General features: G+C 43.9%; 1 protein-coding gene and 1 long non-coding RNA gene across 2 annotated transcripts in view; one reads left to right on the top strand and one right to left on the bottom strand.

Annotated features, from left to right (window-relative positions):
• Positions 1 to 27,909, bottom strand: part of ATXN10 (ataxin 10) — a 159,801-nt gene that overhangs the window by 30,153 nt on the left and 101,739 nt on the right. The gene's annotated exons all lie outside the window — the stretch shown is intronic.
• LOC144382176 (uncharacterized) lies at positions 4 to 27,568 on the top strand. Its single transcript, XR_013448618.1, has 4 exons — positions 4 to 55; positions 8,651 to 8,754; positions 9,676 to 9,820; positions 26,131 to 27,568. It is a non-coding gene; the product is annotated as an uncharacterized LOC144382176 (long non-coding RNA).

Genomic DNA, 27,909 nt, shown 5'->3' with positions numbered 1-27,909 from the left:
ACTCAGATGTTCACCAACACAGGCTGGTCGAATAAACTATGGCACAGACACCAAGGTAGGTAGCTGTGAAAGGGAGTGGGGGCGACCTAACGCACTACTCTGCGGGCATCGCCAGGATAGAATGGTAAGTGAAAAAAGCCAAGTGCAGCACGGGCTTATCTGTGAACCTTTTGTGTCATGCATCAGGAGAAATATACAAATTTGCTTCTATTTCCCAAAAGACACAATGAAGCGTTAAACAAAAAGCTAATAATGGTTATCCATAGGGGATGAGGAGAGAAATGAGGCACGAGAAACAGGAACAGAGGCGAGGCCTCTGTTAATGTACCTGCTTATGTAATTCTGACTTTGGAATCCTGAATATGTTTTATATAATTTTCTAAAATTAAATTTATAATGGATGTTAACTAGACTTACAGTGATTATTTCGCGATACGCACAAATATTGAGTCATTATATTGTACACTGAAGGTAATATGCTGTATGTCAATTATGCCTCAAAAAAAAGTTAAATTTACTAAAGTTATAAAAATAGAAAACAGAAGCAGATTAATCTGATGACATGTAAAACAAAGAAAAATTATTTCACAGAACTGAAACAGTATTTGACTTTAGGTCCCTGATGAGACGTATCCTAAGCTCAGAAAGAAATCTTCAAATGGCATTCAGCTTAATTCATTCTGAACTTTTATATATTTAAAGCAAAGGGTAATTAATGTTATTAGGAACTAAGATTTTCAGCATAAAAAAGAAGTATCAAATCCAAAAGATAATTTTACACTTACAAATTAGAATAAATATTAGCAAGATTTCCTGATCTATTTTTCAATTTCTAAAAAAAACTTCCTAGCTGCTTACTGTAAAGGCCTTAGTGAAGACAAGCAGAGGTGAGCATTCTCAGTACTGGATGAATTACAGATCTTCCTCGACTTACAATGGGGTTATGTCCCAATGAACCCACCGTTACTACACCCAACCTACCGAGCATGGCAGCTTAGCCTGGCTGACCTTAAGCGTGCTTGGAACGCTCACATTATTAGCCTACAGTGGGACAAAATCATCTGCCACAAAGCCGATTATCAAATGATAATAAAGTGTTAAATATCTCATGCAATTTGCTGTCCAGAGAGTGAGAAACAGAAAGGCTGAAGAGTACAACACAGCTGTCCGCGTATCAGCTGCCGCTGACCCTTGTGATGGGGCGGCCGATGGGAAGCTGTACTGCGTATCACTAGCCCGAGAAAAGATCCACACTCAAAATTCCAAGTGCAATTTCTATGGAACGAGTTATCCCTTTCACACCATCGTCAGGTTGAAAATTCCTAAGTCGAGCCACCGTCGGTGGGGGACCTGTCCCAGTGGAGGACGGCGGACCTCCCACTGCTTGCGACGCACACACCCGCAGCAGGGTCACTGCTGCCGACCATCGTCAGTTTCACAAAGGCAGACAGGAAGAGAATAAACCTAAGAGAAATGAATGTAACAGACATCTAGTACACACGAGGCGACGACAAACACTTTCATCATGTTTCCTTTCATTCTGGCGAGGCCAGGGTGAGCATTATTGGCTCCATTTTACTGATAAAGGAAGTGGCTCATGAGTCTAAGTACCCTCCCCAGGATCGCTTAACTAACAAGTGCTATTCCAAGGGGCCTGGAGACCACCGGAAGTCTGTGAAAATAGACCGGGAGAGGAAAAAGTCAGAAACTGTGCTAACGGTTTAACAGGGTTATGCTGTTATGTCCCCTGAATCTTATAATAACATCTAGGTTTGAGTCTTCCAGATCTTTTTAAAATTTTTATTTTTCTAGTAATTCATTTGTATTATATTTCATAAACATATTGAGGAATAAAAATATAAATATATAAAAATAAATTTATAAATATCTTTGGGGAAAAGAGGAGTTCTTCAGCACAGGTAGTGTGAGGAGCACTGGCGCCGAAGGTCAGAACCCTAGAGAGGGCTGCACCTGGAAGGGCTCATGTGCTTGAAAAGAGCAGCAGGAAATTTTTGGGCCAAACTGGTAGTGGTTTTATGTTCAAAGTGAGATTATATTCAAAGCTTCCCAACGCAACCCTCACGCCGCACATCTCCTCCAATAACCTGCCACGCATCTACCAGCAGGACTGGGGTGTGAACAATGACATCTCCAACGGCTCTGCTCGGGGGTGAAGAGGAGGGATCCAGGCAAGCAGCAAGGGCCTGCTGGATGGCATAGTGATGACGGAATACCAACTGACCCTCCAGCCCTTTGCAAATGTGTGATCTTAAATCCTCCTGGAACATACCGGAATAGCTGGGTGTCTGACTATATAGCACGGGACTCACAGGGAAGGCCTCCCTGCAGAAGTGACATTTAGCTCGGGATGAGCATAAACATGCACTAAGTGCACAAATCAAGGGGGCCGTGGAGAATGTTTTGCAGGGAGAAGAGCGTGTGCAAAAGCTGGGAGATCTGAAGGAAGAGGACTGTTCCAGGAACTGGCCGGGCAGCATGGGGATGAAGAGCGAGGACCGGGGAGCCAGCGTGCTGGGGTCGAAGCCTGGTTCTGCAGCAGCACTGCTGAGCCGTGTGACTTTGGGCAAGTCATTTAACCTTGGCGACTGCGTTTTCTCGCCCATAAAACGGGAGGGTGGGGCTCGCCTCCAAGGGTGGCTGCGAGAAGGGAACTGACTGCTACGGAGGCCAGCCCACGGCCGGTGCTCCATGATGGCGGCAGCTGGTCACACTAACACAGGGAGTTCAGGTGTTTGGAGCAAGAGCGGACCTCCTGCAAGGATGAAGCAGCAGGAGGAGGACTTCCACAGAGCTAAGTTTACAATGCTACTTTGTACCTAATACAAAAAACTGGTTTGTCTACAAACCAGTAAGTTTATTTTCAAAAATATATATATATATATTTTTTGGTGAGAAATAAAACTATTCAGGATCTAATATTTGATGCAAAAAAATGTCTCATTTTCTGGGGGGGGTGGATAAAGTAGAATTCTCAGGGGTGCTAAATGGGTAAGATTTCCTTTGAAGGAAATGAAATCACACGCTAAAATTTGAAATTTAGGCGGGCAGTAAGGATGAATGAAAGAGCTCTTGAAGATCATGGTTACACTAGGGTGGTGGCTGAATGGGGGCATGCTTTCTCAGGTAAGTATTTCTCATTCACACTGCTCCATTATGAAATGGTACAAGATAAATTTCTTTTTAAAGATTTTATTTATTTATTTGACAGAGAGAAAGTGCATGAGCAGGGGGAGCGGCAGGCAGAGGGAGAAGCAGACTCCCCACTGAGCAAGGATCCCAATGTGGGACTTGATCCCAGGACCCTGAGATCATGACCTGAGCCGAAGGCAGACGCTTAACCAACTGACCCACCCAGGTGCCCCAATACAAGATAAATTTTTATAGAGATTCATTAAACGTTTATAACATAAATGATCTCTAGACAAGGATGACGGTGGCATTATGGCAAACGTACAATTATAAACTTAAGAATGGACTAGGTTCCATCCCTGGGGTAAGAACACGCAGATGCCAGCCCTTCAGGAGGGGTGGCTGATAACACAACCGTGTTACGACCAAGCTCGAGTTGACTGCTGCGGCTACATGTGCGTAGCTCCCATCTGGGGCAGGGGAGAACAATTAGGAAATTAACAAGTTTTCTTCTGTTCACACTTCATAAAACAAGGAAGCTGTTTGTTTTCTTACCTAACATGTTGGGAATTGATTCTAGACCTATAATAAATGAGTCACAAGCTGTGGTGCGTATCAAGGAGCCAAGCTCAGTCAACACTTTCACGAGGTAACACACCTCAACAAGACAGCAAGTCTGGCTTAAACAAACGAACATTTAGCCCCTGGAAATAAAGTGTAAACAGAAAGACGACTAATTGATTTGCTAACTGTTCCTTCCCGCCTTGGCCAATCATCTCGGAGAAGGTACTCTGCCAAGTGTGCAGGCCCACCTCTACTATCTAGGCTCCTTTGGGAAAATATATTGGATGGACAGAAAACAGAGCCTCAACTGTTCTGGCTGCTCTCACATCAAACGGTAAATGCAAAAATCCAAGAACCCGAAGAAAGGCCAGAGCACGATACCAACGCAGGACCTAATCTCCATTAAATATGTAGTGAATCGAGCCTAACTGACATTTGGTAAAAATGTGTTCACAACACAGCTCCTCAAAACAAATAAATACACAAACAGAAAGATCATCAGAGTCCTCATTCTGAAGTCAATCAATGACCAGCGGGGGTGTGGCAACGCTCCAACAAGGTCTCTGTGGGGATGAAGCCATCCTCAGACACGCTGACAGCCACTCAAAGGGCCTGGAGCCCAAAGGTGATGCTGGATGATATGGACCATCCAGTCGGAAATGTGGATGCACCCGCCCATGGGCCAAGACTCAATGATCACCCCAATCACCTGGAGGGACAGTAGATACTTTGGATGCGGACAGACCTACACGAGAATTCCAGCTCATCCTTTCAGCTGTGGAACCCTGAGGAGGTTTCTGAACTTCACGAAGTCTGGACTTGGTGAGACAAGGGGGTCACGCCCACCTCACAGGGTCACGGTGAAGATCCGTGAGGAAGCATTCAGCACAGCACCCCGTACGTAATCGGGACATAAGAAACGGCAGCATGTGTAACGTTGCTTTCACCTGGTTCAGAGATTCTGCAGGTTTCCTTCACGACCCACACTTGCCAAGGGCCGGACACAGGACTCCTTCACCAAACACAAGCTAGGCTTTAGCAAAGCTCCAAAACATAAAGATGGACAGTTCCATAAGCAGGGAATTTGTAGACATGGTGACTAGGTCAGTCCCAGGTTTCTCTGGACTGTCTCACGAGCTGAGTGTGATGCTGGCCGCTAAGCCTCACCCACAGCCCCTCACCAACTGTTGCCTCACACAGTCAATTCTGAGTCCCACAAACACACAGCATCACTCACCTCCATGTTGCACTCATTGCCATGCCGTTTTATACAGCTTCACCCCGGGCTCTTCATGATTGAGCTGCGGCCACCGCCAGACAAACAAGTCATGTTGCTACTACTCAGGACGCTACAGGACACCTGGTAAATTCTGCAGACAACCCTTGTCTAGCACGTAGAGCCGTAGGCTAGTGGTTCACAACCTTGGCTCCACATCGGCATTACCGGGAGGTTTCGAACAGTACTAATCCTGTGGTCCCAACTCCAGAACAAAGAAATCACAATCTCGCAAAGTGAAATCTGGGCATCAGAGTCTTGGACAAAGTCTTCCAGTGATTCCAACGTGCAGCTGAGCTGAGAATTCCTGACCCGTGCCGAGTCCAAGAGCACCCACTGAGCCAGCACGGGGGACCCATTGTAAACCCTGCAAGAAGCCCCTAAAATGGAGCACAGTGCCCTTCACGGCTTCCCCTCTGGTGCCTTTTTCTTTTTTTCTTAAATTCCCAAACCAAGCTCTGTTGAGCTATGACTAACATATAGCAGACCGTAGCTGTCCCTGTGCAACCACAGACAAACAAAGGTCAGGACGTCTGCCTCGCCCAGAAAGCTCCCACGCGGCTCCGCCACCTCCGGGGCTCGCCCCCAGCTCTCATCAGCCACGGAGCTCCGGCCTCATGCCACTTACTAACCCTCTCTCCTTTGTTGGTTTTTTTAAATGGTTGCTCTAGGGTTTAGACGATGCATCTTTGACTTGCTGTGTTCTACCTACAAACAGTATTACACTGTTTCACACATGGTGTCAGAGTCTCAAACCGGGCACCCCGCGTGGCACCGGCAGAACTGCTTGCATATGTTTACTTCTACATACATTATAAACCCCCGAATGCACTGCTGTTACGATGGACTCAAAGAGCCTCTTAAGTAAATCTAAGAATGAGGATAAAGGTATTTTGTTTTTAGCCACATATTGAACTATTCCGGGGCTTTCAATTCTTTACAGTCAGGTCTCATCCGGCACCACTTTCCTTCGCTCAATACAACTTCCCTCAACACCCCTCAGGGCACAGCTCCACCAACGGCAATTTCTCTTGTCCGTCTGGAAATGTCTTTATTCTACTTTCATCTGTGAAGGATATCTTAGCTGGATATAGAATTCCAGACTGACAGTTTTCGCATTTTAGAGACGTTACTCCACTGACTCCTGTTTTGCATCACTGCTCAAGAGAAGCCTGCTAGAGCTCGTATCTTTGTTCTTCTTGACAGCCGGCAGGAGTCAGCGTGGTGGCGAGTACCAGCCCCGCAGAAAGATGAACCAAAGCCAAAGGGGGTTCTTCACAAACACTAATAAAGTGAAAAAAATTCCAGGAAGACTGATGAAGGAAGGAAAGAGAGACATCGATTTAAAAGAACAGCATGAAAAGAGAGAAACAGCTACAGAAAACATAGATGAAAATGTTATGAATTTTATGAAAAAAGCTAGAAATCAAGGTATAATGGATATCTCTGAGGAAAGTAGAAAACATCATTGACACAATAAATAAAACTCTTGAATAGAATAATTTAAATATTTAAATTATTTAAAGATACAAAAATGACCAAGACTCACTGACAAAAACATTCAAAGACCCAACGGCTCTCCAAGTGAGTGCCACCAAAGTTTTCAGGACCACATAATCTACTATGTGTATAAGTTGTTCCAAAATAACAGGACAAGAGAGAAAGCTTCCCAACTCATTTTAGAAGGCTACTCTGACTTGGTCCAAAGCCAGCATAAGACAGACCAGGATAGGAAATTACAGGCCTATTTAACTATGAATATATACCCCCTCCCACTCCCACACAAAAAATCCTGCAAATAGTATTAGATGAACTAAATTAAACATGTTACAAAAATTCACCATGATCCCAACGCCAACCAGATAATCTACAGTGTAATCATCCTCATTAACATACTAAGAATTACCGCAATATCACTGAAAAAGCATCTGGTAATGGTTAGCACCTATTTTTGATTTTTTTTAATTCTCAGAAAACTGGAGAACCTTTCTAACTTGAAAAAGGCTATGTGCCAGAAACCTGTAGTAAGTATCGTACATGCTAAGAGAGAATTTAGGTAGATCCCAAGACCAGAAAAAAACACAAGGAGATGGTCTTCTTACTCTGATGTAGAAAACTAAACTCAGTAAAATAGTGCGATTTAAAAAGGTCTTTGTTTGGAGCAACCTGACTCTAGAAATCAGAGAGAAGCCAGAGTGGTGTCAACGGTGCTCAGTCCTACAGTCAGAATGGAAGCAGCGGAAGAACAAAAACAGAAGAAAGCAATCAGGCTGATTCAGGTGAAGAAAGAGTGATTTTTTTTTTTTTTCCAGGAGTAAAAGTTGAAATCTTAGTAGATCGATTACCCAGATATAAAGCGGAAAATAATTATCTAGAAGGCCAGGATAAAGATCTAAAGGGACGTGAAAACGCACCCAGTCCTAACCGCTCTCGAGATGGGGTAGATGTTTTAGTTGTTACTGGAACAGAAACTGGGACTGTGGCCCCACAAAACCCAGGACAGGAGAAAAACCACGGGCCTGGCTCATTGGAATTGCTCACAGAAGCAGGATCCAAGAAATGAGCGAGGAGAGAACCCCTAAGTGTCACAGGCCACCGACCGTCACAGACTCACGGAAGTCCTAGGGAAGCCGAAATGAGGCCTTTCTGCACCAACACTCGCCCTCGGACACCACAAACTTTCTGCTGTTTGGCAGCAAAGACTATTAATTGCTGGTTTCTGGGGACACGCTTTTGCTTGGGAAGAACCATGAGCAGACTGGGCACTGGCTTGTCTTAACTGTGGCGTGGGGGGGGGGGGGGCGGGCAGTGCTATGATAAACCCGTGCCCTGTTAACTTTTCTCAATTTTAACAAGTGAGGCATGTCAGAGATTTGGTATTAGGGTTTGTGAACCTGCGAGACACCAACCTGGCCTGCAGCAGGTGAAGAAGTCCTGACCCCAGGAAGGCATGCGGAGTCACTCTCCAGGCAGGTTTACACGGAATAAGTTGGACAGGATACATTTTAAACTTCAATCTCTTTGAATTTTAACTCATATGAGCAGAGAATCTGACTTTAATGTCTCGGACTTTAATTTAAAATGGAATGTAATCTTTCGATTTTAATGTCTCCCTGGGAATTTGATAATGAGATAGAATTAATATTCAAATTTAGAGTACCTCTTGTGGGCATTTTATTATTACACTGAATTTAGTCTCTTAATATGCAATGAATTCTCTGCCTTGAGGTCAAAGTGACTTTGGAGTTAATTTAATTCATGGGTTGGTGTGACCCACTTAAGAATCTTCTGGGAGCAAAATCTCTGCTCTCCACCAGTGGTCCAGGAAAAAGAAAGGAGCATGGCTGGTAGAAGAAGCAAGAGTGGCCTCATAATAAAGGTGGGAGCAGAATGCTCCCGACAACGAAGCTTTCTCCGAAGAAGGGACACACTCTTAGCCCAATACTTAGCAGAACAACAACAAAACCCAGAAAGAATGCTGAGAGGGGTAGACATCTGCTCTCTTTACGTTGTAGAGAGAGCTGTATTAACGTAATATCTGATGGCCTCTCCAGGTCCTTCACCTGCTCCTTCCCAAGGCAGTGACAATCAGACTAGCGAGTCTGGTTCTATGAAGTCCATGGCATACATATTTATTTGTTTGTCTGACTCTTTCATTAGGCTCCGGGGTTTTCAGCTAACATGAAGCATGCTTCCTTCATTCCTGCATCCTGTGCCTTGCCCTCAGTAACTAGTTGCTGAAAACATATGTGGATATGAAGGAGGTAAAACAGCTCTGATGACCGACCCCATGCACACACTCACAAGTATATAAGGAGACAAAGTCCTGGTGCTTCTGCAACTTAGAATGGGGGGGGGGGGGCGGAGAGTGCGGGACACATCCAGGAGAGCACACATGCAAGAAATAAGTAAAGAAAAACAGTACAGATCATGATAATTCCTATAAAGGGAATAAAGAGGATGATCAGCTAGAGAGTGACAGGGGAGGCTCTCTTTTAGACAGGGCGGCCAGGTAATACTTTTCTATAAAATGGTGACATTTGAACTAAGACCCAAGCATGCAAATGGGGCAAGCACTCACCAATCTAGAGGGAACCCAAATCACCCGAGGGAAAGGGAGCTGGAAGTACAGACTTACCGGTGAAAAGAACTGGGCACATTTGGGGTATGGACAGGAAATCAGTATGGTTCTGTGCAGGGAGCACGGGTGAAATGGTAGGGGCGAGGCAGTTAAGGAAGGAGCCAGGACCCGTGGAACAGCGGTTCTCAGAGCTGAGTCCCTGCAGCAGCAGCCTAAGCATCACCTGGGAACTTGTTCTTCAGAAATGCAGATCCTGAGCCAACCCCAAACCTACTGAATCAGAAACTCCGGGGCTGGGCCCAGCAGAGAGCTGTTGAACGAGCCTTCAGATCATTAGGATGCATGCTGAACTTTAAAAATCGCTGCCAGAGTAGCGGTTCTCAATCCTTCCTATGAATCTGAATCACTTGGGGAGCTTTTAAAAGTGATGCCTTGATTCCACCACTCATCAACTTAATCTGAATCTTGGGGGCGATGGTCCAGGCATTATACAAATGCACATGTGTATATTTTAAAAGCCCCCTAGGTGATTCAGCTTCCTAGAATATAGTCTTGAAGGTCAGGAAAATAATTTGGATCTTTTTTTTTCCCCTAAATGTAAAAGGGGTGATCGAAGATTTTATACAGGTGAATGAAATAATCCAATGTGGATTTTCAAAAAGAGGACCTCTGGCTGCCATATAAAGATGTGGGTGAGGAAGAGCAAGAGCGCTCTGGGAAGGCCTGTCGGGAAGCATTCACTGCAGCAGGTGAGTGGAAAGGGGACAGGTGCACTGGGGATAAAAGCTGCAGCTGATGGGAGACAGATCCGACAGGAATTGCCTTCTAGAGGGGTGGTTGGGGAAGAGAAAGGAGGACTGGTTTCATTTGCGGAGACACGGAAGAGCTCGGAGACATGTGAGTGTACCCCAGCAGTTACGTCTTCTATGTTTCCTTTATGGAGAGTGTGAACTGCCGTGTATCCCACTGTGGAGCTCAGGGGACACAACTGGGCTTGAGAGGTACACGGGGTCACCTGCACACAGACAGATGGGCTTTAAAGCCCAGGACTAGGGGCCTCCCAGGGGAGGTGGCTGCAGACAGTGAAGGGCTCAGGACCAAGTCCTAAAGCATTCACACATTTAAGGGGCCTCAGAAGAGAGATTTTTGTGCTCCTTCTATAGCCTCGGCATCATCACCAAATACGGTTTCATCAAAAGGTTCGAGAAATCCAACACTAGATACTACAGGCAAATGTAAGCACTTCCTCATGGATTAATTTGTAAGAAATATGAATTTTTTTCCTGGAAGGAGATAATCAGTAACTGAAAATCCACAGGGCTAAGATTTTCTTTAAAAGCCACAGTGACCATCAGATTATTTGTCCACTGATCATTTTTCAGGGTAACTTTTTAGAAGCTGATTTCTAAACCAAATTATGTGGGCTGCAAATCGCTTCCCTTGTTAAGATTATAGGAGTAACACATACGCACATACATACCTCACTAAAATGAGTACAAAATATTTTAATTCCAACCGACTCCTGCTCTACCAGCCCAGTCCTCGAGAAGAACAGAAGCGACCTCGATGGGAAATTCAACTTCAAAGACAACTGATTCCCTAAGTCTACTGCATGCCCAAGGTAAAAAAAGAAAAAAAAAAAAAAAATGCCAGTCTTGCAAGTGGGGGCTGGAAGGTGGGAGTGAAATAACCAGTGGGCTCCCCAGTCCCTGAGCCCCTCCGTCCCTCTCCGCTTGAGGGCAAACAAAGGGGTCAAGCAGGAGGGCAGAACAAAAAAGGTCAGTTTCAGTGCCAGTGAGGACTAGAATTCATTTCAGCTCGTGATCACCACCACCCTGAAATCTCACCCCAACCCAGGCTGACATTTGAGAATCTGATCCCTTATCTCAAGGGTCAGGCCCCAGGCCTGAGGTAGGGACAGATCCCATCCATGAACATGTTCATGTATGGCCAGGCTTTTTTGTTCAACTCATATATATTATACACATATACATTTAAAAACGAAAATCATCTTCATATAGAAGCTATCCTATATCTTTCCACGTAATAAAAATTGTTTGAAAATGTGATTTTTAAAATGGTGCATACCATTCCATTACTACCATCTACCATAATTTATTTCACCTTCCCTGTTCAGGACACTTGAATAATTTATATGTTTTTACCAACAATATAATGAACATCCATATATCAATATTTTTATGACATCACTGATCATCTCCTTTGGCGAAATTCCCCAAGGAAAAACTACTAGATGAAAAATACAATCATCTTTAAATCTCTTTGATACACATTGCCAAACTGCCCCAAAAGGGTCTTTCCACTTCGTATCATCCTTATCCTTTATATCACTTTATCCTTACTGACAGTGAGCAATTTTTTCCAAAGTTGCTTTTCTTAAAGAGACAAAAATTTTTACTTTCTAGCTTCACTCTTTTTATTATTATTATTATCGTTGTTGTTGTTATTAGAAAGGCTGAGCATTTTCCACCTACAGTTTGGGACGGTTTTGTGAAGCGAAGATTTTAGGAGGTAATGGTAAAGTTTTGCGGACCAGCTAAAACACGCAGAGTGGGTTCTGCAACCTGAGTTGGAAGAACCTATGAGTCTTGCAACAGGTGAGCAAATAAATGTACACACAAGAAGGACAGTCACCATGAGACAAGCCTTGGCCCAGTGTCCCACAGGGGACCAGGCCACCGCAGAGCCCCAGCGCAAACACCGGCGAAGGGCGGACAGTACCAAGAGCAGAGCCGTGGCAGGAGCCAGGAGTGACTGAGACTTTCAGAGACTGCACCCCACAGGCGAGCCTGGCCAAGACACCACAAGGCTGAGCATTTTGGGAAGGAAGAGCACGTGGAAAGGAAGCCAGGGACTGGCTATGGGGCCAGGCCCACTCAGAAAGAAGAGAAGTCAGAGAGAAGACGGTACTCCAACTCCACAGCAAAACCCAATAGGGCGACACAGCAATGTTCTGACAGAGCTCATGGAAAAACAGAGAAGCGTTTCAAGAAAAGCAACACTGAGACTCTTAAAGTACTCCCAAGTACAAAGGACAATGTGATTAATAAAAATATTTTTTACGTTCAACTACCAAATTCCAGAAGATTAACAACTAACTTTTCTTTAGCCAACATGTGCATCTGAAGTTAGTGCGATTTTCTCATGAATTCTTCACCGAGTAGACAAAATCTTTGTTTATAAAGAATGAATGAAACAAGCTGGGTTTAAAGCCGCTTACTGCATTCTGCTTACAAGGCTGAAAGAAACAGTAGTCGTTAAGTGTGAAGGGAATGGATTACACATGGTAGAGACTCAACGAGCATCCCATGAATGAATGTGAGATCAGTAGGTGCTTCCACGTTGGCCAAGTATGGAACCACCAGAAACCTCAGGGCAGGATGTCGGAGAGGTATTTTCAACTGCTTTGGAATGCAAAACATCTTCAAGTGTTTGGTCTGGGAGAACAGGGTCCAGAGGCGGCCAAGCAGACCCCTTCTAGAGGAAGGTGCCGGCCCTTGACACAGCACTGTTCCTGGCTCAAGGTTCCACTTCTTCAGGCTTCTAAGTAACAAGGGTCGAGCGATGGGAACTCAGCTGAGTCACCTTGGGCTCATCTGAAAACCAGGCAGAAAGCTCGACTGCCAAAGCAGAGGGTTCACTTACCTGGGGGGTGAGAAAAGCGAATGTCTTGCACAATACCTGCCTTCCAGAAAGTGTTAACTAAAATGGCAGATAGTAATATAATCTTCTTTATTTGTCCTTCTACTTAGGGCATTTTTGTTGCATTCTTTGCAAAGAACTTTAAACTAGCAGAATTATAAGGGAAGAAGCTTAGACACAGGGTTATCTTGCCACTATAGCCCTTTCTTGAAGATGGTTTCATCAACAAATCATCAAAAGCTGACTAGCGAAGTAGTTGGAGAGCTAGATGAAAGACCTCTGTTTTCAAGCAGAAACAGGGGAAAATGAATCAAGATGTGAACTGATCTCGAATGTACTTGAGTGCACATGACTTAAAGCTCTACTCCACTTAGCGGCCTCCTTATAAAGTGCCATAAGATATGACTTGAGAAAGCAGTAAGACCAGAAAGGGGTCAGGAAACCGTGTCAGTGGCAGAGAAAACAAAGCAGCTCGGGAAAGCTGTGCTGGGACATCTGTGTGATCACGCACAGCTATGTTTAGAACAAAAATAACCCATATAGCAAGTTTTTAAAAATATGCATTCCACCGCTGCTTCTTGGGGTGTGATTCCCACCCCTACCACATCATCTACGGTGTCACACTTCAGTGCCTGAACAAACAGAAATCTGTCCGGAACACACTCAGTCTTTAATTTTTAACCCATGGACAGAATCTCAACTGCTCGCTGTAATACGATGAGCTCCCGGCCACTAATAAATACAGACTTGGAAACGATTTATCAACTTGCCCATGGTGTTAAAAAGAAAAGAAAAGAAAAAAGAAAAGAAAAGAAAAGAAAGAAGAACCTGCTGAGAGCTCACGTCTCTAGCCAGCACCTGGAATCTTGGCACACGTTGGCCCTTGGGAGGAATATCTTGATCTGGGCCCTGCGAGGAGCCCTATGTCCTATGGGCACAGGGAGGAAGGAAGCCAGCAGGGGAGCCCGAGGAAACCAACATGCTGTCCTTCTCTCCCCGGCCGGCCTCCTATGAATCTTGACCGACATGCCGACAGCCTGTTGTGGTCTCTCAAGGAAGCCCCACTGTCCCCTTGCAGGTGCAGATTACAATGAGGAGAATATGTCTATGAATAGAGGTGACATGTTTCAGAAACACATCCCTCGGCACCAGCAAAAAGCTGGTGCTCGTAACAGCTCTGCAAGGTAGGAATCGGTGTTCTCTGATAGATCAAGAAAATGTGATCTGTAGCTTGTTCCCAGTCACGGAGAGGAGTGAGCAGCAAAGCCCGGGTCTGTTAAAACTTCAAGGTTTTATTTGACTGCACCATACAAACCGCAGGAGGGGATTTCTAGTCCAAGATAACAGTAAATGTGCTGGGAAATCTCAACGTGCAGAGCCGAGAGTACTCGGGATGGAGAAGGGGAGAGGAAGGGCCAGCGAGGCACAGCCGCGGCCCTGGAACGGCCACAAGCATGGGGACAGTGCGTCGCAGGCCCCGCAGACCAGGAAGGGCCTCTGGTGACAAATGCAGCAGCCCCCCAAGCAGGAAAGACCTGGCCGGTGTGCAGTGTCCTCAGGAACCTCACCACCAGCACGGTATGAATATCAGAGCACCATCTTCGGGTCCTTTCCCTAGGCTGATTCTGTTTGCGGACACCCTACAACTATCTACTCATCTGACAAAACTTGAAAATAGAGCTACTCTGTGACAGACCCTACAGTGGTGGCCAATGGGTGAATCAGGCTCATTTGCTGCTCTCACCAGTCAGGGTGGGGTGGGGATACGGGAGCGAGGAAGGCCCCAGAGACGAGAGAACACGTCATTCATTTCCAGAACTGGTGGGAACACAATGCGCCATGGGGACACAGAAGAGGAGCCGGGGTGGGGCCAATCAGAGAGGCCTTGAAGGCCAAGCTTGGGAGTTTCACTTTAATCCTGAAGGCAACAGAAAAGACTTCATGTAGAGATTTGTGTTTCAGAACGCACATTTTATTTTAAAATTTAATTTCCTACAGTAAAGTGTACAGCTTGTAGACGTTTCACCTATGTACATGAACGTGCAACTATCACTCAGATCGAGACAAAGAACATTCCAGCACCCAGAGGCTCTCTGTGTCCCCTACTATAACCAGTACTCTACCCTCTTAGATTATTTCTGCCTGTTCTGGAATTTGGGTAAATGGAGCCATACAGTTTACACTCTCTTGTGTGGGTTTTCTTTGCTAAACATATTGCCACCAATCACAGGAGCTTGTCCTTCCTCATTGCTGTGTATTATTCCACTGTACGAACGTACCAGGCTGTACTTTTATCCATTCTATCAGCGATGGACATCTGGAGTTTCTCCAACATGGGGCTCTTACGAGTAAGGCTGCTATGAACATTCAGGCACATGATTCCTGGTGGACATAAGCATTCATTTCTAAGGCATATACCCAGGTAATTGCTGGTTTAGGAAAACAAATTATTTAACACAAAGACTATCTTGTTATGCTTTTGTTGAACATGCTAGTTGATGTAACCCAGACTAAGAAAAGGCAAGCAGGTCTTACTCATTAAGAATAAAAGACTGAAAACAAGATCTCTTCTTGTTTTAATAGAATAGATGGGTTGATGAAATCATAAACATTTCCAGAGAGGTGGGTCACTTACTATCCACAAGCTAATCAAAGGAAATATGACCCAGTCTCGACCCTCCTGAATCTGTGTAGGCTTTCTGTCAAAATTGGATAATTGTTCCTTTGACCCCATTTTCAGCTCCACCCTCTTCCTTTCTCCTTCTGGGACTCTGATGACAGAATCTTAAGACCATATATTAGAACCCTACATGTCCCTGAGGCTCCGGCAATTTTTCCCCCGTCTATTTTCTTTCTGTTGCTCAGACTGGATAATTTTTATTTTATCCTCAAGTTCACGAATTTTCTCCTCCGTCGTCCCCACTGTGCTCCAAGCCCACCCATTGGGTTTTTACATTTTATTTCAGGTTACTGTATTTCTCATTCCTAAAATTTCCATTTGGCTTTTCTTTACATCTTCTGCTTCTTGGCGGAGATGTCCTATATCCTCCTTTGCTTCAAGTTCCTAACTGCTCACTGAAGCACTTTTATGAATGCTGCTTTAAAATCCTTGTCAGATAATTCCAGCATCTGTGTCATCTAGGTGTGGCATCTCTTGATTGCCTCTGCTCATTCAGGTCGAGATTTGCCTGGCTCTTGACACTACGCGTGATTTTTACTTGTACTGCAAACATTTCGGGTGCAATGTTATGAGACTGTGAATCTTGAGCAGATGTCCCCGTTTTAGTGGCCTCCTCTAACACCATGAGAGCGAGGGGGTGGGGGTGAGGGGCAGCATCTGCTACTACCAGGCGGGGGTCTCTCCTGACAGTGGAGGTGTGGTGGGGCGTCGGGGGCTTGCCTCCTTACTGCTCTATGCCTCTGATTCCCGAACATGGGGGAGTTCTGGTGCCCCACATAGCCTCTAGCAACAGCACAGCTGGGCAGGGGAGGGAGGATGCCTGTTACTGCTGAGCAGGGATGAAAGCCCCGGCTCCCCATCCAGTCTTCTCGGACTCCACCAGCGGGGGGATGGGCACCTCATTCCATCCAGGTGAAGGCAGAAGTCTAGGCTCCCCACCCGCCCTTTGCTGATGAGGGTGGTGTCTGTCTGAAGTAGGGCAGTTATCGTTTGAAGTTTGCCTTGCTGAAGTGCCCCTTTCTTGGTCCTTTGGCAAGAGAGAGCAAGCTTCTCTTGGGGGGTTTTTGTCTGCACCCACTGGTGTTTCTGGACTGACCCCTTCTCTAACACCCAGTCTGAGACACCCAGGGAACGTACCCTTGGGCTCTTCCTGGAGTCCCGAGGCTCCTAGGCAGCCTGCCTTCTTCTCTCCATCTTTCAGAAGATTCCTTTGTTTACGTATGACGTCCAGGGATTCTAGCAGTGCTTATTAGCAGGAGGAACATAAGAGAAGGGCATCTATGCCACCATGATCCAGGACCGGAGGTCCGATTCCCAGTATAGGCGTCTTCGAGGTGCAAAGGACTTACATTAGGAGATAAAAAAAGAAGTCTGATCGAGGTTTGGATTTGAGAAGATTGGGATGCATGTGTGCACACAAAATTAAGCGTGGTTGCAATTCACTAAGGCTCTGCTCCGTCCAGCACTGCTCCTGTTACATGGTCCATCCCGAGCCTCCCAAGAAGCCTCTGATGCAGGACTTCCTGCTGTCCCATTTCCTGAGGGGGAACGAGGCTCACACAGGGTCACTCCCAGTCCACAGCAGGGCTAGGGTTTGGACCTCGAGCTATCTCACTCTAGAACTAGAGCTCCTAACCACCACACTACGTAAAGCCTTTCGCCATGAGCTGCACTCTAGAATAGGCAGTAAGGAGGCACTGATTCACCCTCTGCTGTCTTCAAACCATACACTGTGAACACAGCCAATAATCAGCAGCTTAAAATTATACACTCTTCCCTTTTACCTTTATAATTCCTCTTTTTTAAAATGATAACAGCCCAAACTTTGATAGTGCTCTACAATTTAGAGTTCACAGCTATGATCTCATGAACCCTCTTAACAATCCTATGAGGTGGGTATCTTCTTTTTTTGTTCCATTAAGTTTCTTATTTTAATTCCAGTATAGTTAACATACAGTGTAATAATAGCTTCAGGTAAACAATATAGCGATTCGACAATTCTAAACATTACTCGGCACTCATCGTGGTAAGTCTATCTTTAATTCCCATCACCTATTTCCCCCACCCCCTACCCACCTGCCCTCTGGTAGCCATCAGTTTGTTCTCTATACTTCAGTCTGTTTCTTGGTTTGTCTCTCTTTTTTCCTTTGTTCATTGGTTTTGTTTCTTAAATTCCACATATGAGTAAAATCACATGGTATCTTTCTCTAACTTATGTCACTTAGCATAATACTCTATAGCTCACTCCATGTTGTTGCAAATGGCAAGATTTCTTTTTTTATGGCTGAATAATATTCTGTGGTATATCTATACCACATCTTCTTTATCCATTCATCTATCAGTGGACACTTGGGCTGCTTCCATAATTGTGGATAATGCTGCAATGAGCATCGGGGTGCATGTAACCCTTTGAATTAGTATTTTTGTATTCTTTGGGTAAATACCCAGTAGTGTGATTGCTGGATCAACAGGGTAGTTCTATTTTTAACTTTTTGAGGAATCTCCCCACTGTTTTCCACAGTGGCTGCACCAGTTTGCATTCCCACCAACAGTGCACGAGGGTTCCCCTTTTTCCACATCCTCGCCAACACCTGTTGTTTCTTGTGCTTTTGATTTTAAGCCATTCTGACAGGTGTGAGGTCATATCTCACTGTGATTTGCATTTCCTTGATGATGAATGATGTGGAGCATCTTTTCATGTGCCTTTTGGCCATCTAAATGCCTTCTTTGGAGAAATATCTGTTCATATCTTCTGCCCATTTTTTAATTAGATTATTTGTTCTTTGGGTGTTGAGTTGTATTAGTTCTTTACATATTTTAGATACTAACCCTTTAACAGATATGTCATCTGCAATATTTCCCCTCTCCCCCCCATTTCATAGGTTGTCTTTTAGTTTTGTTTGTTGTTTCCTTTGCCGTGCAGGAGCTTTTTATTTTGAAGTAGTTCCAGTAGTTTATTTTTTGCTTTTATTTCCCTTGCCTCAGGAGACATAATTAGAAAAATGTTGCTACGGCTGATGTCAGAGACATTACTACCTTTTCTCTATTCCAGGATTTTTGTGGTTTCAGGTCTCACATTTACGTCTTTAATCCATTTTGAGTTTATTTTTGTGTATGGCGCAAGGAAGTGGTCCAGTTTCATTCTTTTGCATGCTGTTGTCCAGTTTTCCCAACACTATTTGTTGAAGAGACTGACTTTTTCCTGTTGCACATTCTTGCCTCCTTTGTCAAAGATTAATTGACCATATAATTGTGGGTTTATTTCTAGGTTTTCTATTCTGTTCCACTGATCTATGTATCCATTTTTGTGCCACTACCATACTGTTTTGATTATTACAGCTTTGTGATAAAACTTGAAGTCTGGATTGTGATGCCTCCAGTTTGCTTTTCTTTTTCAAGATTTCTTTGGCTATTAGGGGTCTTTTGTGGTTCCATTCAAATTTTAGGATTGTTTGTCCTACTTCTATGAAAAATGCTGTTGGTATTTTGATAAGGATTGCATTAAATCTGTAGACTGCTTTGGGTAGTATAGACATTTTAATATCTGTTCTTCCAATCCATGAGCACGGGATGTCTTTCCATTTCTTTGTGTCATCTTCAATTTCTTTCATCAGTGTTTTATAATCTTCAGAGTACAGGTCCTTCACCTCTTTGGTTAGGTTTATTCCTAGGTATTTATTTTTGGTGCAATTGTAAATGGGGCTGTTTTCTTAATTTCTCCTTTCTGCTGCTTAATGATTAGCATATAGAAATGCAATGGATTTCTGTGTATTGATTTTGTATCCTGTGACCTTACTGAAATCATTTAACAGTTCTAGTAGTTTTTTTTGATGGTCTTCAGGGTTTTCTATATATAGTATCATGTCATCTGCAAATAGTGAAAGTTTAATTCTTCCTTACCAATTCGGATGCCTTTTATTTTTTTTTCTTACCTGACTGCTGTGGCTAGGATTTCTAGCACTCTGTTGAATAAAAGTGGTGAGGGTGGACATCCTTGTCTTGTTCCTGACCTTAGAGGGAAAACTCTCAGTTTTTCTCCATTGAGTAAGATGTTAGCTGTGGGTTTTTCATATATGGCCTTTATTACGTCAAGGTATGTTCCCTCTACACCTACTTTGTTGAGGGTTTTTATCATGAATGGATGTTGTACTTCTGTGTCTATTGAAATGATCATATGGTTTTTATCCTTTCTCCTATTGATGTAATGTGTCACGTTGATTTTATAATTCTTCAGGATTTCATGAATTTGGAATATGGTAGATATTAAGTCATAGATAATATTAACCTTATGTTTTTAAGGGTAATGACTCCCGGTAAAATCATTTGAGTATATTTTTCCACTTTACTTCTTTATCAACCAGTGATTTTTTTTTAGAACATATTACTAATTACTAAATATCCTAAAAATGAAAGTTCCAGAAGAATGACATATTTTCAAATAAAGTAAAAATGTTTTTTTCTTTGTATTTTCAAAAAACATATATGAATTTTATTTAATCTCTGCCAGAAGACAACCCATGAACTGTAGATTTAATTTTCACATCTGTAATTATACAACACAATCCTGAATTGATTATTTCACATCATATAAATTTTTAGGTATTAACATTTCCTACAGAGTAATTTGCGAAAGGGAGAGCGCTACAGGAAAAAGGATAGAGCATAACACAGAAAAATGACAGAGCTGCCCAGTGAGAACCTGAAATCACTGCTAGCGGTCACAGCCACTCGCTGCAACAGCAAGTCTAGTCTTTGAAAGCTCCCAGCCATGCAGGTTTTCCTCCTTCCACCTTAAACAGACAAAACAACACAACACAACACAGCCCTCTTCCTTCTCATCTATCTTTAGTCTTGTGAATTGTATTCTGGAATCTCAGAAAGTGCCTCAGGTAAATACGTAGTGCATCAAACGACACCCCCACCTACAGGTGAGGGCTATGAGAGGAATTATCCTGATTAAGAAGATGAGGAAACTGATAACATCTCAGAAAGAGTAGGGCCCTGTCACTCTAATACCATGCATTCTTTACTTAGAACCATGAAGACCAAAGGTGTCATGTCCTTACATGAAGGAAAAATGGCAGATCTAGCAGAAGAGAAAAAACAATACAAAGCCTTCTATTTTGGGGAATCTGGTCAAAGAGAAAATTCACAAATTACGTAATTAGAACTGAAAAGGACCTGGAAAAACGTGGTCCAATCTCCTTACTTTAGAAATGAAAAAATTAGCAAAATGAAGTTATTTTCCCCAAGTCATACAATCAGGGGCTTCTAGATCCTTTGATGCTATGTATTCATTCCACTCACCAATTAACTCTACCTTACTCCCTATACCTGTCCAAGTACTAACATGTAAAATACTCAGGTCCTAGGACCTTGTGCACTAACACCAACTTAATTAGAGTATCAATATTTAATGTATATAAAGAAACTAGTATCAATCTTCTATCTTCAAATATTAATCTTCCGTCTTAAAACATAATCACCACTTCAACGAATACTAGCCTTTCGGCTTATCCTTACATTCCTCAGTACTCTTTCTCCCTACTCTTAATTGGATTCGAAGAACCTCAGAAGTCCAAGGAATCTGATGTCTAATGAGAATTTTAAAATATGGAATGAGCATAAAATGCTAGAGTTAGCTCCAAGTTCCACAGGTGAATACGGAAGGGGTTGGTGGTATCAGATTTTCTACTTTTCCTGCTCTCATCTTCTGCAGCTGAACAGCCCACTGTACCAAGAGCAATCTATGAATTCACACTGCTCTGAGCTGGAACTACACAGTGACACTATTTTACTTACACACGGTTTCCTATGAGCCATTCCCTCTCTTGATGAAGCTAATTGCCCCTTATTACTTCTAGTTATTCATTCTTTCAGTAAAAACCTCATGGACAGTAAACACGGAATTATAAGGGTTGCAACCTTGAATTGAGTTTCTACTTTGTTTTACACATTAACAACCCTATACTCAGCATAATAATAATAGCTAACATCATAGGGCACGTATTCTATTTATGATCGCCTATGCCCAGGAATGTTCTAAATGCGCTTTTACAAATATTAATTTATTAAACCCTCCCTGTGCAGTATGCACTATTATTATTCTCACCAAACACATTTCACTGGAATGTAAGCCCCCACGAGAGCAGGTATGGTGTTTTTTCTTCACTGCTGCACTTCCTCAGCCTACAACAGTCCTCGGCACATGGCAAGCACATAACACTCATTGAATGAATAAATAAATGACATTCGTAGAGGAAGAATTAAGGTACAAAGAGGTCACAGAACATGATCGAGGTCACACAGTTACTGAGTGGCACAGCTGAGACTCAAACCACTGTTTTTTGATTGCATTATATCAGGAAGCAGCAAACTTTTTCTGTAAGGAGCCAGAAAATAAATAGTTTAGGCTCTGCAAACCATTCGGGATTCTGTCACACCTACCTGACCATGTTGGTATAACGTGTTAACAGCCACAGACAATACTAAAGGAATGGACACGGCTGTGTCTCAATAAAACTTTATTTATAAGAAGAGGCCAAAAGGCTATAGTTTGCCAACCTCTGCATTAAATCCTCACAACAATCAAGCAAGTAGATGAATGGGAGCCAGAGAGTCAGCTATGAAAGGGCTTTGTCCCAGGCCACACTGTGGACCTGAAAGTTCATACCCTTTCCATTAAACCTCACAGTCTCTATGAAAGGGAGACCTGCAGATCTACCGTGCGCTCAAAATTGGCTTTTGCACTTTTATGCTACAAACCAGAGCCCCAACTCTCTCTTCCGTTTTGAAATGAGAACCCTGACCTCAGCAGGCTGCCGGAGCGTAAGTGCACAGGCAGGTGTGGAGGGGCGTGGGCAAGGGCACAGATATAGTTAATCCAAAATCTGTTTTCACAAGAAAATCTGACCTTACATTAAGCACCGTGATTTGGAAACAATGCAAAGACTCCATCTGGAAGACAGGGAGGGCACAGGATTGGCCATTTCTGTTCTCATAAGGAAAACAGCCTAACCAAAACTAAACACTAACCTGGTTAAACGTGAGGCTGAACATAGCTGAATGCATTAATCATCAGACAGGATAATAAAGGAAAATATGCAAGCTCTCTCCCAACTGTTTACCACTTGTATTTTTCTTGGAACAGAAATGCATTTTATATATTATATGAACCTGTAAAAAACACATACCTGTAAAATATTTGAACACATACTCTGTATGAAGAGTACTAAAACATGAAATATTCCAGCATCATAAAAGAATTTTGAGTTCACAAAGGTTTAAACACTCACCCGACTCCAGCTATGGTAACAACTACATAACGAAACTTCATGCTAACATAACTGCACTTTATGCTAACTGGATAATCTTGGTAATTATAGACTATTCAGTATGTAGCAAGTATGACATACTTCTCCTTAGTGCTGGCCAATGTCAGGAACTATGGTATCACTTAGGAGAAACACCGTAAAATTTAAATAGAAAAATCCTAATAAATTATTTTCAAAATTAAAAGTAGCTTTTTGATTAAGATTAGTGCTCGTATATTTATAAAATCATTCAAGCCCAGTGCTATCCACTCTCCGACTGACATAAATATTACTTGGCTCAGGAAGTTCAACTCAATTCATTCATTTACTGAGAAATCATGTGCAAACTGATATGTGAAAATAAAAAGCTGAGAAAGGCATAGTCCTCCCATCAAGAAATTTTACAAACTCACGTTTATCTCAGGCTCACTGGCACAAACATGAATTTAATTAGAATATAAATGCTTTAAAAACAGTGGCGGCAGCAGTTTGTGTTTTGGGGTGACGTCATCTACCAAGAATCACTGGACAGACTTTACGTAAATGCAGCCCTGAGAGATATAACGCAGGCATTCTTTTTTCTGTGTTTCGAGAAAGCCGGGTTTCAGCTGTTCTTGCCCCAAGTCACACAGCTAGCGAGCACCTTGCTGCCTTCAAGTCCAAACGCTCCTTCCGCCCCACACGTGAATTCCCTCAAATTCCCAGGGTTCTAGCTCTGAGGTCCAAGAAGAGGTCTCAGGGAGTCTGTGGCCCCTGCCAAGTGTACAAAAAGTATACGGCTCTGGTGTGTAAACTTTTCTGAAAGGGACAACTCTTAAAAGAGAAAAAAAATGAAGGATGGTCCAATGAAAGATACAGCTCACGTATCCTACCTGGCAAGTACAGTCTCTGTCTTGCAGAGCCCTTTCAACAACCTACTGCTCCCATCGGCTGATACACTTCTGAACAGAGAGCGACTTACCTTTCCTCTCTGACCGTGAGGACGAAGTGCTCCGACAGAACCCAGCCCCACAGACGCAACTCGCCCACCAGAATGACAGGACCCGTCTGCTCTCTTTCACCTTGAGAGAACACCATACCCACGCACGAGTTACAAGGCCCAAGACAAACACCACCGCAAAATGTTCGGCTCACTGGAGACCATTTTTGCCCTTCTAGAAACAGGAAGATTCATTCTACAGTTCTCTGGGAGTTTATCTGGAGGGGCCGCCGCCGTGCACCACACCGATTTCTTCCCACACCCCCTGTGACTCGAGAGAGCGTTTTCAGCAAAGACGATGCTTTTGCAAACCTTCAGTGATGTGCACATCACACTGCCTCATAAAGCGCAAAGTGTGGTAAAAAGACGAGTTATTACTAACAAATTGGGGGGCGGTTTAAGGTTGATGGACGCGCAGCCCATGGTGGAGGCCCTGTGCTGCGGTGTTTTCCTGCTCAGGCCCAGGGTTACTGAGTGTATCACCGTCCTGATCTTAAGGACATGAAAGGATGTGAACACCAGAGTTCAGAGATCATGTGACGTGCTCAAGGGCGATGACGCACAGCCGTGGCTCTCCGGAGGGCCGACCTCGAGCTCAAGCTGAGGGACGGACGGACGGACGGACGGGCGGACGGGCGGGCAGGCAGGCACAGGCTGGGATGGAGCTAGTGGGCTGAGGAGGGGCCACAGGGCAGCTCCCCTTCCTCTCCTGAGCTCCAGGTTTCCGTTCAACAACGAAGGGGGGCTCGTCTCACTGCAGGCTGCTGTGAGGGCCTGAATGAGGTGACAGAAGCTTCCACGGTTTGTGTCATTGTGTGAGACGCCATGAAGCCCTGCTTCACGACCTAAAGCTGGGCAGGAAAGGTGTCGGTGCACACGCTAAAACGGCCCAAAGCCTCACTCTAGCCACATTTTCCAATATTCATTGTATTGTAATAAAATCGAAACACTACCGAGTAATTACTTCTGAATCTCATTCAGCAGGCAAATAAGCCAGTGTTTGAACAGAATAAAGATGGCTTCACGTGGACTAAACGTGAGCTTGCAGCAAGTCGTGCGCCCCTGCTACAAGCCCTCGCGGTGCTTGTGCTCTCCAACTTCAGTCTCAAGTTCCTATAAAATCTGAATGAAGCTGCCTAATAGACGGAGTGCTTAAGCTAACAGTCCTCACGCTGAGCCCTGTCTCCGAGCCAGGGAGCTACTGGTCTTGCTGCCAATTCAACACAAAGAGGCATCTTGATGTGTGTGTCACAGACGCCCACACTCGTTTGTGGGCGCACATCGATCTTCTTTCCCCCGCCCGCTCCGCCCCTCCTTTTCTAAGGATGGTTAAGGACTGAGGGGCAGTGTTTCTCAGAGATGATCCCAGGGCGGAATACAACCGCTAGAAACGGTGGGGTCCTGATCTGCATGGTCAGTAAGTGCCTCTGGTGATTGGACACCAGTGTTTTAGGATTATGGGGTGGGTGGCGGGGGTGGAGGGGAAGAAAAAAAAGCAGGAAACTACTTTAATGTTTCCCACCCCCGAGCCCCCATGTCCACTTTGTAAAAAACCATTTAAAATTCGTTTTTCCTCTTCAAGAACCTGATGCTGATGATTTCCTGGAACTGGACCCTCTGCTGTCCAGCACTGGTCAGGGCCTGGGAGGCAGTGGGTGTCAGGAGGGCACTTGGAATCTCACAGTACGCGTCTCTTTGAACAAAGCAGTGTTCTCTCCCTCCAGGGCAGCTCTGGTTTTCACAGGGAAGGGGTTGGAGGCCCTAAGAGTTCGCCCACCGAGCTGCCTGCTCTCACGCTCTCCCTAGACTGTCTTAACTGTAAAACTGGAAGAGAGACAGGGTCCGCTGGGGACAGGCACAACATCTGCTCACTCTCTCCACTAGGCAAACGGTATGCGGCCAAAGGCCCCCCTGGGGAAACTGTCAAGAGAAGGTGGTGGTGTACCGTGTAGCAGGTGCAGGTCCACACCAGGCAGCAGAGACTGTCACAGGGGCTCCCTGTGAACGCAGGCGCGGGCGGGCACGCGCGCACACACACACACACACACAGGGATGGGGGGAGCTGAAGCACATGGAACAGAATGCCCCTTTCTGTCCAAAAGCCCAGAAGATGCTTGGTTGCCATGGTTTCAACGTTTCTTTACAATTCAGTTCTACTAGCCATTCTCTGTACCCAGAAAGGACTGGAATAAGTGAGAACTCTCCACAGTTAATTCCAGAATAGGAAATCTTGACATACAAATAGGCCTGAGCATAAATATAACTACTTTTCTCTTGTTCTTCCAACAGTTGGGTTTTTTGTTTTTTTAAACATCATGCCATTTTCTTTCTTTCTTTTTACTTTTGCTTGTGATTATTTTTTAGTTTTCTCTTCAATTTTAATAATTCTCCATTCAGTAAAAAGTGATTTCTGTTCCCATTCAGCACCGTCGGAGGGAAGAGACAGACACTGCGGCGTAATCAGAAAAGGCCTGGCAGTGCAAGATGACAAGAAACGGCAATCAAAGGCACATGGATTGAAAAGGAGGAAACAAGCTCATCCTCATTCGCAGAGGATATGATTGTCTATGTACAAAATGCCAGGGAATCTGTTTTAAAACCCGTAGAGTCAGTGAGCTTAGCAAGGCCACAGGATTCAAGGCCAACACATAAAAATCAATCGTATTTCATGTATAAGCAATGAACAACCAGAAACTGAATCTTTTTTTTAAAAATACCATTTATAATAGCTCCTCAAAAAGGGAAATATTTAGATATAAGTCTAACAAGGCATATACAGAATCTGAACGCTGGAAATGACAAACCATTGATGAAAGAAATCGAAGGAGATCTACACAAATAGGAAAACGTTCCTTGCTCATAGGTTGGAAGACTCAGTGCAATAATATCAATTCTCCCCCAAACCAAGCAGTAGATTGAACTCGATTCCAATCACAATCACAGCAGGGTTCTGTACAGTTATAGACAAGCTATGCTCTAGAACTTACATGGACAGGCAAACAAGGCAGAAGAGCTAGAACGAAGTTGAGAGAATCCCACCACCCAATTTTAAGACTTTATACAAACCTATAGTACTCAAGCCAGTGTGGTACTGGTGAAGAGACATGAAGACCAGTGGTACAGAATAAAGTGTCCAGAGACAGGCCCACACAAATAAGAGCCATCTGATTTCTGACAAAGGTGCAAAAGCAATTCAACAGACAAAGGACAGTCTTTCTGACAAATGGTGCTGAAATAATCAGTCATCTGTATGCAAAAAAAGGCAACGTGACCTAAACTTCACATCTGACACAAAGACGAACTCAAATGAAACATAGATCTAAACATAAAACATAAAGCCATAAAGCTCTTAGGAGAAAACATATGAGAAAGCCTTTGTAATCCTGGACGAGGCAGAGTTCTTAGAAGGGCACTGAAGGGATGACCCATAATAGAAAAAACAGACACACGAAACTTCATCAAAATTATAAAGCTTTTGCTCTGTCAAAAACATAGTCACAGAACTGAGAAGACAAACTACAGACTGAGAGAAAATACTGTGGCTCACATATCCAACAAAGAAACTGTACCCAGAATATATAAAGAACTCTCAAAACTCAACAATAAAATAACTCAGTTTAAAAATGGGCGAAGGGCTGCACAGACACTTCACCAAAGAAAATACACGGAGAGCAAATAAAGCCCACGAAAAAATGCCCACCATCATTAGCCATTAGGGAAACACAAAAAGAACAAGATCCCACTACACACCTATTAGAAAGGTTAAAATAGGGGCACCTGGGTGGCTCAGTTGGTTAACTGTCTGCCTTTGGCTCAGGTCACAATCTCGGGGTCCTGGGATCGAGCCCTGCGTGCTCAGCAGAGAGCCTGTTTCTCCCTCTCCCTCTTCCCCTGCCCCCTGCCCGTGCTCGTTCTCGTAAATAAATAAATAAAATCTTAAAAAAAAAAAAAAGAATAGTTAAAATAAAAACTAGTGACGATGCCAAATGCTAACAAGGGTGCGGAACAACTGGAATTCCACTATATTGCTGGTGGAAATGCAAAAGGGTATAGCTACTCTGGAAAATGGTTTGGCGGCTTCTCGTAAAACTAAACAGAGATGATCACAGGATCCAGCAGGCTCACTCCTGGGTAGTGGCCCTAGAGAAATAAAAACTTAAGCCTAAATCCAAATGCTCACAGCAGCTTTACTTGTGATGGCTA

The sequence above is a fragment of the Halichoerus grypus genome, chromosome 6 (assembly GCF_964656455.1).
Source record: "Halichoerus grypus chromosome 6, mHalGry1.hap1.1, whole genome shotgun sequence".
NCBI lineage: Eukaryota > Metazoa > Chordata > Mammalia > Carnivora > Phocidae > Halichoerus > Halichoerus grypus.
The sequence above is the reverse complement of the archived record's forward strand: the minus strand, read 5'-3'. Positions and strand labels throughout refer to the sequence as shown.